Source organism: Myotis davidii, unplaced genomic scaffold (assembly GCF_000327345.1).
Source record: "Myotis davidii unplaced genomic scaffold, ASM32734v1 scaffold1, whole genome shotgun sequence".
Lineage (NCBI taxonomy): Eukaryota > Metazoa > Chordata > Mammalia > Chiroptera > Vespertilionidae > Myotis > Myotis davidii.
The window spans coordinates 11541494-11556379 of record NW_006294681.1 but is presented as its reverse complement, the minus strand read 5'-3'; positions in this window follow the sequence as shown (position 1 = coordinate 11556379).

Sequence of the window (14886 nt, the reverse complement as noted above, 5' to 3'; positions counted from 1 at the left end):
TTCAGCAGGCAAAGTCAACTCTCTCGCTCTGAAGAGGTAGTTTATGATAAAGCTTAGGCCTCACACTTGTTTTAGTTGGTTCCCTGGAAACAATCTGAGGTGTAGTTTTGTGTATGCGAGTTTAGTGAGGGGTATGCTTGGGAATAAGACATGTAAGGAAGTGGGGGAAGTAAAATTGGGCAGAGGGCCAAGTTTAATTGATGCAGTTGCAACAGAGGCCTCCAAAGAGCCCATGGGAAATTCTTTGCAGTCTCCCCAACTGGGGCAAGGTTGGTTGGACTTGGTACCTTCATCAGGGGGGCATAACCTTGGGCAAGGTACCTCCCTTTGCGGAGAAAGCTCCCTTGTCAAGGGAAATTCAGGGAGCTAGCAGTTATGAGTCCTCAGTAGCCAACACTTTTCTGGTGGCCAGTGACCAGTACAGGAGTTGTACTGGCCTGGGATAGAATCTGGATTCTCTAGTTGTTGTGGGAATCTGGGCAAGTCACTGAACTCTGTGACTACCTCCTAGAAGTTTGGAGGTTCGATGAGGTCTACTGCTTGATAAGTGATGCTCAATAAATGTCGCTATCATTATTTTGTTGTACTCTACGACATTTATTGAGTCTGCTGTTCTGAGCTCTATAATCACATATCTAACCGCTGACAGAATTCTTATATCTGGGTGTGCCTCAGTTTCTCCAGACTCTACTCTCCTATACTCAGCTCTTTACACCATCCTTAGGCTACAGCCTGAGAGAACGGGGGCAGCTCAAAGAAGAAAGGGCTGTGAGAGGAGATATAAGAGCGGGAGAGAGAGCGAATGAGAGACAGTGAGAACCGCAATTTTGGACGGGTTCAGTGGGACATTAGTGGGGGGTCTATGTCAAGCTGGTGTGTAGAATACAGAGTTTTCTGCACAGAACACTTTTTTCTCAGAGTGCCTCTCTTAGGATTGCTATTTCTTGGGAATGCTCTGTGGGTTACATGCCTAACGTAGAATACTTTGCATTAAGTAGAAATATTAAATACAAAAGATGATTGTAAGCCACACTTTTCTCTTCCAGTGGTCCTAGTTGGTATTATGTTTGATTTCTCTGGTGTTCTAGAAACTGGTACACGTGGGATAGCCATGGGGTAATTTGTTGAAAATTTAAAACAGTGTGTAGAAGTATTTGTGTATGAAACTAGGCCCAAAATGAGTCCAGGCTGCCAATCACGACTTGAGCCAAATTAAGCAGAGACAGGGTTGAATCATATATGAGTGTTTATTCCAATAATGCCGGCAGTATGCAGAGAGCAGCAGGTCATCCTGTAAATTCTGCCCTATCCTCCCCTACTAGCTGGCTGATTATATATGAACAAGGAAGAAAGGCTACATGCAAGGGGGAAAGGAACAGGATAAGGGCTGCAGGGTCTGTGGCTCATGTGTCCTCTTCCAGGAATTTGAAGTCTGATACCAAGGTGGTTAATTTTCTATGATGTTAAAACCAAGCTCAGCCTGTTCCTGAGACTGGAGAATGGTCAGCATTCCTGAGGCAAACTCCCGGAGGGGATCACCGTCCAAGCATAGCAACCAAATCAAAGCGTGTCCTGTCCTTGGTTTGTTCTCAAAATGTATTTTCTTTTCTTTAATATATTTTTATTGATTTCAGAGAGGAAGGGAGAGGGGGAGAGAGAGAGAAATATCAATGAAGAGAGAAAATCATTGATTGGCTGTCTCCAGCACACCCCCTACTGGGCTCCGAGGGGTCTCATCTTTTTACAGCCTTGTTTTTTTTCTTGCAGCACATCCTCCAGTTTCCCAGGGTTTGTAGGACAACCTCTTCTCTATAGTTAGTAAGTTGAATAATCATAAACAACTGTGGTCCTCCTCTTATTGCATGCCCTTCCTCCTATGATTTAGGAGGTCACCTTTAGGCACAAGTGATGAGTGTATAATGATTTGGAAGAAGAGCAAGGGGAAGTAGCCGTAGAATGCACCCAAATAAGAAGGACCAGGAGCAAACATTAGCAGGAGAAAGGAGATAATCCTGGAGTACAGACAATCTTAAATCAGGTAAACTTATGGAGAAGTCACCCATGGCTGTCGGCCCTGACCTGGTAGAACCAACCAGAAATCCAAGCTGCTGTATTGAAGAAGACAAAGGAACAGGCATCTAGGAACAGACTTGGGGAATAAGAAACTAGGCAATGGATCTAGTCTTGTGCACAACACAGGCTCAATAAATATTCATTGAATGAACGGATACCAGTGCTAATGGAAAGTTGATATTTAACCCAACTGAAGGCGTTTTGAGTTAGGGGGTGTTGTACATTCTCTCCACTGAGAATCAGATGTGACATCAGACTATGGGTGGGCTCTCCAGGAGGAGGAAAATCAGGCTAACTGGACTGAGTAGGGGGAGACGGGGCAGGGAGCAAGGCAGCTCTCAGACGAATGTCAGGTAAATAAACCTCTGAGTCTCTCATCAATCCAGATGAAATGTGCCTCAGCAGCTGCTAGTTTAATTTCCACGTTGGGTTGCCTGTCTTGTCACTGGAAACAGATATACTTATCATTTTAATAGGGGATATCTGTAGATAGCACATGTTTTACATACATTTACATAAGAAGTTTACAACCAACACAAAAATGGCTCTGCTGAGTGGACAAGGCAAGAGATTAAAGTGTACGAATACACCTCAGGCTGAACAGAAATATCTGCCTCATTTTCTCCCTGCCATGAGGCTGGGTGCTTAAGGCAGTATGAAAAACAGTTATTCTTCGTCCTCCAGTTATTCGGAAGTTTTACAGCTCCTGATTACAATAATACTCCCATCTGTTTTCTACATAGATTTAGAAAAGACCTATGTTTCTAGTCCATGCGATGCACTATTCTTGCCAAATGTTCACAATAGGATAAAGCTAATAAGATCAGGGAAACACAGTGAGGTGTAATGCAGAGTCATATGGGTAGTGAATGAGAGGACCTGGGATTGTAGCCTGGCTCTGACACTTACAAGCTGTATAACCTCGGGGAAGTCACTTCATTTTCTCTGCTTCAGCTACGTCATCGGTAAAAGGAAGGTAATAGTAGTGTTTCTCTTACAGGGTGGCTTAGGGATTACATTTGTTAATATAAGAAAAGCACTTAGAACTGTGCCTGGCACAAAGTAAATACAATAGAGCACTGAGGTTATTGTGGATGCTACTATAATTATTTAAAACCATAGTTGTAGGGGCAGTGGTTTGGGTCAGACCTGTCTGTGTTCTAACGCAGCTCTTGCAAACTCTTTGCTTCAGTTTCTGGAGCTGCTATATGATACCAGAATGCAAGGTTTTCTCCCCTCTCCAACTCATTTTCTCATTCTCCTTAAAATAGCATCCCGTTTCTGTATTTGCTAGGCTTATAGCCATTTCATTCCATTAAAATGTTTACTAAACAATTACTCTGACATAGTTTTAGACCCCTGGAAGCAAGGCAAAGGGCAATACCAGAAGGCCAAGCTGACCTGGAGCCACAGCAGAGAAGATCGGAAAGGGGTCCTGTCTGGGGGAAATGCATTCTACTTCAGGGCGGTGGAGAATGAATAAGGAAACCAATGATTATGAAAATTCCCGAAACACCCGTGAAGAAAAAATAAAGCAGCATGAAGTGACATGACAGAGAGAAGTCTACATTTGATCAGCTCCCCAGACTTTGCTAAGAAGATGCCTGGTGGAAAGAGGAGGGTGCAGAAAAGATCAGGACTTTTTGTTCTTTTTGATGAGTTCATTGTGGACGATGAATTCCTGCCCCGTAGAGATGTTATCTAGATCAGTGGTGTCCAACAGAAAAATAATGTGAGTCCCTTATATGACTTTAATGTTTCTGGCACCCATATTTTTTAAAAAAAAGTAAAAAGAAAGAGGTGAGGTTCATTTTAATAATATATTTTAAAACAACACATCTAAACTATTATTTCAACACATAATCATATTGGAATATTTTACCTCCTTGTTTTGCGTACTAAGTCTTTAGAGTTCAGCATGCATTGACACGGCACATCTCAATTTGGACTCATCCCTCTTCCAGGGCTCCGTGGCCACTGGTGGCTAGTGGCCACTGTACTGGACAGCACAGGGCATGACACAGGTAAACTGTGGTCCCGGGGCCAAATCTGGGAAGCCACCGTGGCTTGTTCATAGGTTTAGCTGAGGGGGAAGGGGGGTTGTGAGTTTGAGAATGCTGGGATAAACCAAATTAGTATTTGTTGGGATGCAGAGCTTAGAACTTCTATGCATTGTGTTTTCTGGAGGAGATGAGCGTTCTCAGGATTTCCAGATTTATTTTCAAAAATCCATTTCTCAGTGAATTTCTTAAATGACTAAATGTTCTTTGACACACATGTTGAGAAGATTGCATCCCTTGCACAGTTAAGCATGTAACAGAATATATTTTGGGCGAGTGAATGAATAAATCAATAGTGAGTTAGGGACAACGGCAGCACTAGTCTCTCTCTGGATGGCTAGAGGGAACGAGCAGCAAAAGCCCAAAGACCTATTTCCAGTTCTATCACTCTCTCTCGCCCACACTTTCCTTTGATTCAGGGCTGATTGACCCTATCTCTCTAGGGCAGAAAACCTGGCTGCCCTTTCACAAGAACCACCCCTCTTGAAATGTGACCAGACTTCCTAATAGCACTGGTACCTGCCTGAACTTCCCGTGGCCTTGCGGCTAATTCCACTTCAGGGGAAGCTGCTGCTCCGCTGAGTGCTTGATGGATGCTCTGCCGGGGAGAAGAAAATGGCAGGGAATGGCCTCAAGCTCAAGGTTATAGAGATAGCACCAGGCTATCTCCAGTCTCTGGGTTTTCAACATGCCCCCTGGGCATGAGCTGAGCCTGTTTCCTCTCCTTCTGAGGGATACAGCACATTTGTTCATAGTGTGGACTTGCACTTGAAGAGTTCTGTGGGCAAGGCAGACGGGAGATGCACACGGGGGACGGAGGAGAGGGAACTGTACGTCTCCTTCACAGAGAAGTGTTCATTCTGTGAGTCTTGCTGATGGCACCCTCCCAGCTGACTTCTGTGTGCTTCGGTTATAATTAACTCCTATATGTTTTATTGGGATTAGTGACTTGTCAGCATTTTTGGAACTCAATACTGAGCCCTGGGTGTAACAACACTATGGTTCTTCCATGGGGCACAGTTTAGGGTGATGGATAAAGAGGAGAGTACCCATACGATTTCATCAAACTTCCATTTGTTTTTCTCCATTTAAGAAAGCATAGCGCAAGACTTTTTGTTTTCTTTTGCTCAGCAGAAACTGCAAAGGGAAATGCTTAATGAAAAGCAAGTATGCCCTTAAGAAATTCTTGTGTAAGAGTTCTCAGATCAATGCTCAAACTCATCTCACGCTCCCAGAAATTGACCTTCCTCTCACTGTACATGACACCTTCTCCCCTAGGGCGGAAACAGGTTTATTAACCAATTTTCACTTTGCGGTGATTCACCGTGGTGGAGGGGGAAAACCAGTTAGATGAAGTATCCATAGTTTTGGTTCTAGCCTCCCCTCAATGTGAAATCTTAGACACGCCACTTTATCTCTTTGTGTCTGTTTGCCTAACTGCAGAACAGGGGGTCAGTTACAATACTATGCACATGTATTGTACACTTCCTACATGCCAGGCCCTATGCTGTGCAATCTAGATACTTGATCTTGCTCAACCCTCATAGAATAAATGCAGGAAGACATAGGTGTTCACTTTTTGAAATGAAGAACCTGGGATCTTGAAAGATGAGATTTGTCTTCATGTCCAGATGTGACTCCGCAGCCCAGGCATGTAGCTACTAGACTACACTAATGTTCTGGTTGTTGTGAGGAGGAAAAAGGTGCCCCAGAGCATGATGCAATCCCATAAAAGCGTGAGGCATTATCACTCAACATCACCCATAGTGGTTTATTGAGGGCTTGGTCCTGCAGGAGGTACTGAAAACAAAAATATAGTGTGTTTCCTGATTAGGGGCATTGCCCCAAATAAACATGCTTGGACTTGTCTGTTGACAAAAGGAAGAAAGAATATAAGGAGAGGAAAGACTCACCTTGACCAAAAAACCCTGCTTGTCAGCCCCCATCTTCTAGCATCCACCCCGGTGCTCACAAAGCTATATTCATAATCTGCTTTTCAGTTTCTCCCCGACCAAGGTCATTCCTGCCGAAGGGACTTTGCACTTGCTCTTCTCACTGCCTAGGAAATTCTTCCTACAGCTGTTTCCTTCCCATTCTTTAAGTCTCAAACCAAATGTCAACTTCTGAGAGAAATCCCGACCACCCAATTAATTGCATATATATAGTTTTTGTTTACTTGTTAATTGTTTGGCTCTTCTGAATAGATACTCTTGCTCACTGTGCTATATTGGTGACTCACACAGCACTAGGCTCTTACTAGTCACCCAATAAATTAAGGTTGAGGAAGAAATTAATGACAGTGCTTCAGAGGACAAAAACCTGGGTAGGGTCCTGACTCAGATGCTAACCTATCATCTTTAGTCTCAATTTGATTCCTACTAATTATTTCTATTTGAAGAATAAGATGATGAAGTTCTCATTTCTTCATCTCTGAATAGGTTTTTTCCATTCGTTCTAATATTCACCTGCTTGCTTCCTGCCACTGCCTTTGGAGAAAGTGTAAGTTATGGGAAAGAGCAGGGTCTTTGGAGTTACATAGAACTGGGGTTAAATCCTAATTCCATCATTTACAGTGTGACTGTGGGTATGTGACTCAACCTCTCTGACCCGAAGTTTTCATTGTGTATGAAATACTTCAAAGGATTATCTTTATACTGAGATGAGATGTTCTCAAAAAATTTATAGCAGTGTCTGGTAAATTGTATTTTTATTTTTCTCTTCTTCCCAAGGAATTTAACTTTTGTGGAAATAAATTTTGGTCTTGAAGAATACTGTTTGTTAGTTGGCTATAATTTGAGTTGTTGATGTTGGAGGAAGAGAGGAAAAAGAAGAATTTTAGGTGATATTGTGATTTCCTGGACCGCAAGAATTTTTGTCTGATCTGGTATCAAAGTCATTGATACTTGCTAGGCTACTAGTAGGCACAAAAAATAAAATTAAAATGAAAACTTTAGATAGTGATACCAAAAAACTACAGAAATTTTCAAACCCTTTATGTAAAAAACCACTTAAACCATTGCCCTGAAGATAAATGCAACAAAAATTTCATGAAATGATTTTTTTTTTAAAAAAAGAAAGCTTAAGGACTACAAACACAGCACCACTGCCTCCAGCTTGATTATAGTCTCTGATCCCAAAGAGCTGCTGACAACCTTGTCACAGGAGCATGCATATGCCCAAATTCATCAAGAAGCTTGCATTAAATATTTACATTTTATATGTCAACTAGAAGCCTGGTGCACGACATTTGTGCATGGGTAGGGTCCCTAGGCCTGGCTGGTGATCAGGGCCGATCAGGGCCTTCTGGCTGCTAGCCGGGGCCTGCCTTCCTCAGCTGCCAGCCGCCAGCCAGGGTCTTCCTTTGTTTGCCACCCCCTGGTGGTCAGCACACATCATAGCAAGTGATCAAACTCCTGGTCTCCTGGCCAAACTCCTGAGGGGACAATTTGCATATTAGGCTTTTATATATATATATAGATTATGCCTCAATAAAGCTAAAAAAAGGGAAATATGAACAGCTTTAATGCTTGCCTGGGGTTTTCTGAGATATGTAGGTCTCTGCATCTTTTCAACACGTTCAGTTTCTTATTTTTGTAACTGCTACTAATTAGAAAGACTATTATGGGGGCGGGTATTCTTTTTGTTGAAGTAGAAAAAATAATTCATCCAAAATTGAACCTATGAAAACCTAAACTCTCTGAGCCTCTGAATCCTTCCTTTTGGCTTAAATCAGCTGGTGGAAAGATTACATATGATACACATATTATAAATATGTATGTCTACTATAGTCATAGTCATGTATAAAGAAACATGTATATGATCTATGTGTTTATAAATAATAAATAACAAATATAATTAATCAATAAAGGTTATCAAATTATTGATATTTTTATCTAAGGCAGCAGTTCTCAACCTGTGGGTTGCGACCCCTTTGGCAGTTAAACGACCCTTTCACAGGGGTCGCCTGAGAATCATCCTGCATATCAGATATTTACATTACGATTCATAACAGTAGCAACATTACAGTTATGAAGTACCAACGAAAATATTTTTATGGTTGGGTCACAACATGAGGAACTTATTTAAAGGGCCAGAAGGTTGAGAACCACTGATTCTAATATAATATTAAAGGATATTGTTCAAAACAAATTAAGATAGTCTCAGCTAATCAGAAAGATAATCAGAATTAGTTTTCATTTGCCCTAGTGAGCAAATAATATCAGCGTTATTTTATTTTATCCCACATAACCTTCTGGGGGGAAAAAAAATCAATGATGATGGGGGGAGATGCATTTAGGAAAGACATATCACATACAAGGCCAAGTAAGGGCACAACTGCTATTGCAACATTTCCTAAATGGGCTTGTGTCCATTGCCCGTGGTATTGAGTTTATTCATTTTTTTCTAAGGTAAGCTGCATTGGTTTTGCCAGGATTGCTCATTGTTTTCTCCATTTATTCACAGGTAGTACCATTCTGGTGATTTAATTATCTTAATGATCAGCTAAGCTGTGAACCTTTGTAAGATAGGTAAGAATTATAAGGGAAGTTAAGATGTGAACCTTTGTGTTGGTTAAAGGGTGGACATACTGCTTTTGATATGTCCTTGTGATTGTCATAGGAAATTTAACACTGTATTCTAGTGATCTGTTCCCAGTTGTGAGATTTTAGTGCTTATAGTGCAGAGACTATTTTTTAAAAATTATACTATAAGCAAAAATTGAATTTCAGAGATAAATTTTCAAGGTTAGGACATCAGAGATTATCTTATCTATGCCCTAATTTTCAAGGTTAGGACAATCACAGAAACCATTTTGTTTAAATAATTTGGACTTGCTTTGAAAACTAAAGTGAAAGCCTCAACTTCATCGACACCACAATCATAACACCCTCCATCACCCAGTGCTTGGCTCATGGATCAATAGTTCTTCATTTCCTTTGCTCACTGTGATGACTAATGAAGCTCAGTCTCTTCCATAAAGACAAACAGCCGATGGGATGGAAAGATAATTACAAACAAGTAAATTATTGAAATTGAACGGAAAACCGATGTGAGGACACAGTTTTTCTTCTGTACAAAGTTTTCTTGTTCGTTTGGAGTCATCTAACACTGTGAACAGATTCAAAATGACCCAGTCCAATATCAGAATATTTGACATTTGAAGAAAAGATCATCACTCTTTGAGCAGTCACTTGGAAACCAATGATTAAATAAGACGAAGGGGATGATTTTCCAAATACAATGAAAGATTTAAAGTATAGAGGCTCCAAAAGCCTGCAATGTTTGTTTGATTTTTAAACTGAAGAACGTACGCCTCATTTTTAAGTGTGATGAAAATGCTGCATTTAATGAGGGCAGATCTGGGACATGTTCAGAGCACAGGAAATTCCCTGCAGGTTACCGTCCTAAGAATAGCCTAGAAGCAGCAGGAGAGCAAAAGAGGGAGTGATTCTGAATCACTATTTGGTTTATCAGAGGAAATGTAGGTAAGCATCAATAAATGGCTAATCAGTTGTCAGATTTTAGGCAAATCAGCTATACATTGCCCTTACGGTGGGCATTCTTGCTTTTGCAAAAAATACCCCTCAAACAGAAAACAAACAAAAGACAACACTTTCATTAGGAAAAGATGTTCTGTATGGAAAAATATATGTACAGTGTTTTCTGTTCTCGTTAACTTAGTGATTATTGGCCAGGCATGTTTCTAGCTTCCCAGTGATGATTCTCACGATCTGCTTATATTGCCTCCCATATGCCCCTTTATGTAAATTTAATAATATTTCCAATTTTCTTACCAGTTTGAGTAAAGCCAAGGCTTGCTCAATGTCTGAACTTGCTCTCTTTGGACTGTCCTCCTCTTTGTCATACTGGGAAAAAAACAAACTTCTGCCTGGACACAGTTGTTAAATGTGACAGATTTCGAAGAGAAGTCTTAAGCCATGTCAGCATAACCTCCATTTTTCTGAAAGTAAATTTACTTGAGGACAGAGCTCTGCCAGGGTAGGTGTAGCTTTTGCTGAGTTATTTAGATGGTTTGGAATGTAAAACTTGGAAAAGCTGCAAGGACTTGAATAGAAAACACTCATGTAATATACTTGAAATTGTGTTAGCCAATCGGAGATGACTATTATTAAAACCGTAAGCTCCCTCCCTTCGTCACTCTTGACCTTTTTTCAGGAACATGCTCAAGAAGAATAGGGAATACCATCACCACACTTCTTGGAAAACTTTCAAGAGAAACAGTGTACTTGGGGCTCTACAAAGAACCAGAAACCATAGATATATTTTTCTTCCTCAAACTACCAACAAAAAATCCAGCTCTCAGGATTTTGATGATAAAGATTTTGAGGCTATAATTGACTCACTCAAATGTTTCTTAAGAGCAGGTTGAAATATACAGATAGTTTTCCCCCAGGTATCAAACAGTTTGAATCCCTAAAGCCTCTTATTAAGATTAACATTAGGCTACATTTATAAATGCTTACTATGTGCTTAGTACTATACTAAGAACTGTATGCATATTTTTGGTCATTGAATCCTCTCAAAACCTTACAGAACAGATATTTTCCTCATGAGGCCCATTTTATAGGTTAAAAAAAACACCTGATGCTTAGAGAGAAAAAGCAGTCAACTATTCTAAAACTTAGATACTATAGAGCTCTGTAGGATTTTGACAAAATGCATTCAGGAATTCAGAGAAACACCAGTCTGATGTGTTGAAGTCTTCTGAATGCTGCCCCCGGAAGTAAGTCACACATTTCTGCATGTGCCTGATGCCAATGCTCAGGCAGGGTGAGGTCGTGCGATCCCAGAGGACGCCACTGTCAGGCCTGGGCTGCTTTCCAAGGGGGCAGCAGCCTGCTGCAGGGCCCCTTCATTTACTTGCCAGTTCCACTCTCCCATACCCACCTTTAAACACCCAATTATTTCTTGATTATTTAAGGATTCCCTAAATATGTCCTACTAGTCTGTACACCCAAGCCCTTGATCATAGCTCCCTCGGCCTCAGCCCATCTCTGATGACCACATTCCTACTCATGCTCTGCAATCTAGCTGAGAACCTCATTTCCAGTCAAATCTTTCCTCCAGCTTCTCAGGCATAATAAACGCCTCCATCTATGGCACCCCCTTAGCCCGTTGTCCATACCCTGTTCTCAGCACTTGTCACATCCTAACGTGATCATTGGCTCACCGTCTCTTTTCCTAGTCAGTGGTCGGCAAACTCATTCGTCAACAGAGCCAACTATCAACAGTACAACGATTGAAATTTCTTTCGAGAGCCAAATTTTTTAAACTTAAACGATCTAGGTAGGTACATTGTTATTAACTTAATTAGGGTACTCCTAAGGCTTAGGAAGAGCCACACTCAAGGGGCCAAAGAGCTGCATGTGGCTTGCGAGCCACAGTTTGCTGGCCGCGGCCCTAGCTAGATCCTGTGTTCTCTGACAACATGGATTATATTTTTTTAATCAGGGCAGAATGCTCGGTACATAGCAGACAATAATATCTTCACCAGATGAATAAAAGGTTGGATATAAAGAAATACTTTATGAAGCCTGTGAACTTGCAGTTGTTTTGCTTTTCAGCTTCAAAAAGCCAGTTGGCTCGTCTGACCTTGCACTGTTTCTCACTTTTACAAAACACCTAACACATATTTTGAGCATCTGTCTGACATAGAGCAGCTTCAGGCAAGTTTCCAAAGGCCTAACGCTCAGTACAAAGCCTGAGCAATCTCCTAGGGATTTCTGGGTGTCTTGCTCGTGGAGGACACTCTGCAGGTGGATTCCTGCTTGCAAATGGCTGAGGAACCCCTGCCACCCTGGGGGATATTGGCAGGAGAGGCCGCACGAAAGGGAGAGACTGTAGCTCTCAGGAGATGTATTCAAATTGGGGGTAACTTGGTTCAGCTTCTGTGGAAAACAGTTAGGTGGGTTCTTTAAACAAATGAAGTATTACTATGTAGCCCAGCAATTCTACATGTACGTCTCTGTCTAAAAGCATTGGAAACAGGTATGCAAATACATGCACATGCATGGTCATAACAGCTCTGTTCTCAATAGCCAAATGGTGGAAACAGCCCAAATGTCCATCAGTGAGTGAGTGGGTAAAAAAATGGTGGTATATCCATATAATGGAATATTATTCAACCACAAAAAAGAATTAAGTACTGGCACAAGCCAAAACATGGGTGAACCTCAAAAACATGAACTAAAAGAAGCCAGACACAAAAGGTCAAGCATGTCAAACTCAAAGGCTAACACGGGCCAAATAAACGAGGCATGCGGCCCGTGGGCCGTGAGCTTGACATGCTTGTGCTGCATGATTCCATTTATATGAAATATCTAGAATAGGCAAATCGATAGAGGCAGAAACCAGACGGATGGCAGACAGGAGTCAGGGAGAGAAGGCAATGGGGAGCAGTGGGGGGCAACTGCTTCACAGGCACCGATTCCCTTTTGGGTGATGGAATATTTTGGAACTAGACAAGAGGTGGTGATCACACAACATTGTGAATACAGTGAATGCCATGGAATTGTTCACTTTATAATGGTTAATTTATGATTATATAAATTTCACTCCAATTACAATACGTAAGAAATAAAAGTAGAAAGGGTGTAAGAAATAAAAGTAGAAAGGGAGGTGAGAGTGATATGATGTGAGAAGGGCTGGCCAGCTAATGCTGGCTTTGAAGATGGAGGAAGGTCAGAAGCAAGGAATGAGGGCAACTTCTAGAATGAATTCGCCCCAGGAGCCTCCAAGAGGGAACACACTCCGCCATCACCTCGATTTGAGCCCAGGAGACCTGTGTTGGACAGAATTGTAAGATAATATACTTGTATTTTTCTGAGCTAAAAAAGGCAACAAAATATCACACCTTGGCTCCTGCTGCCAGATCGTCAGAGACCTCATAGTGCCTTGGTCGGCAAACTGTGGCTCGCAAGCCACATGCGGCCCTTTGGCCCCTTGAGTGTGGCTCTTCCACAAAATACCAATGGGGGCTCACACATACAGTGCAGTTGAAACTTCATGGCCCATACGAAGAAGTCAGTATTTTGTGGAAGAGCCAGTATTTTGTGGAAGAGCCACACTCCAGGGGCCAAAGGGCCGCATGTGGCTCGCAAGCCACGGTTTGCTGAGCCGCAGTTTGCCCACCACTGTAGTGCCATCCTGATGAAAGTCAGGTGAGAACGAGGACGTGGCATCCAAGGTCATACAGCTAGTGGTCCTGTAAACTGCAGAAATAGTTTCCTTCCAGAAGCAAGCAGCTAGGAAGGGGACAATGAGTAAGGTTAGTGTCCTAATTTTAAGAGAGAAGGAATGGACTCAGGAGGATTAAATAGCTTGACCAATATCTCATAGTTCACCCATACTGTGGGGTTTGCTTTTTTAAGTATTTAAAAATATCAAAGTAATGCATGTACATAAATGATAATAAAGAAAAGCACATCACAGAAGGGAGAAGAAAGGTTTTTGATGAAAACTCTCTGTTTCTAATACCCATCAGACTGAGTCCCTTATCATTTCCTCCTCTGTTCCTGGTATAACGTAAATACAGGGGTGGGCAAAAGTAGGTGTACAGCTGAAATACAAATAAGTAATACATTAATAAATAGCAATACAACAATAAACTATTTCCCATACTCACAACTGTAAACCTACTTTTTCCAATGCCTGCATCATTTTTTGGTACTACTATGCATTGATATTTAACAAATACTTATATACTATTTATTAAGTGCTTTACAAAAATAACTCATTGAATCTTTATAGCAGTCCTAGGAGGTAGGTACTAGATTTACCCTCCTTATAGATGAGGAAACTGAGGCATGGACTGATTAAGATTGACAAACAACACACTTAGCAGGTGCTGGAGCTGGGAGTTGGGACAGGTTGGCTTTGGATTCTATGCCCTTGACCAAGACATGAAACTGCTTACAAACGGTAGCCTCATTTTACACAGGAGGAACTGGTCTCCCTGTGGCTAACAGCACTCTCAAGTTCATGAGATTTTGGCGATATCATAAATCTTCTGATAATACATTGTCTTGGCGTATTAAAAAATTAAATAAAAAATATTAAAATCCCCTTTATTCTCACTTAAAAGTAGGTTTTTGGCAGAAATTTGTTGAGCTCCCTTTGACTAACATGCTGTGGTTTCCTGGGAGGCTGGTGCCCATGGTGTTTTCAGGCATTCTCAATAGCTCAGACTAAAAGACATGAATCCTGGAGCTATATTTTCCCCTATCTCACCTTAGGAACTTTGCCTCTTTCTGAAAATATTGTCTTGAGGCATCCTTTGGTGGTACTTCAAAATTGTCCATGGCGGTGGGGGTGGGGCGAGTGGAGAGTAAGAGCTTAGTGGCAGTGGGAAGAAAAGGCATGCAGGTGGATCAGCTCCCCCTCCCATCCCCTCTTAACCCACAGAAGCCAACATTGACCCTAAGGATAATTCCACAAAATTCTGTTGGGAGAAAATATTCTATTGAGAAAAAAAAATACACAGTAGGTATAGAATACGTATGTAGAACTGGAGGAGTGAGGTTAAAAGGGGAATTAAAAAATTTACCCACTTAGAATAATGAGAGAGAACCAAGATGGCGGCATAGGTTAACGCCGGAGTTTGCCGCCTCGAACAACCATTTCAAAAGTGAAACTAAAAGACTGAACGGACATCACCCAGACCCACAGGAACGCTGGCTGAGTGGAAGTCCTACAACTAGGAGGAAAGAGTAACGCATTCGGACACTCAGAG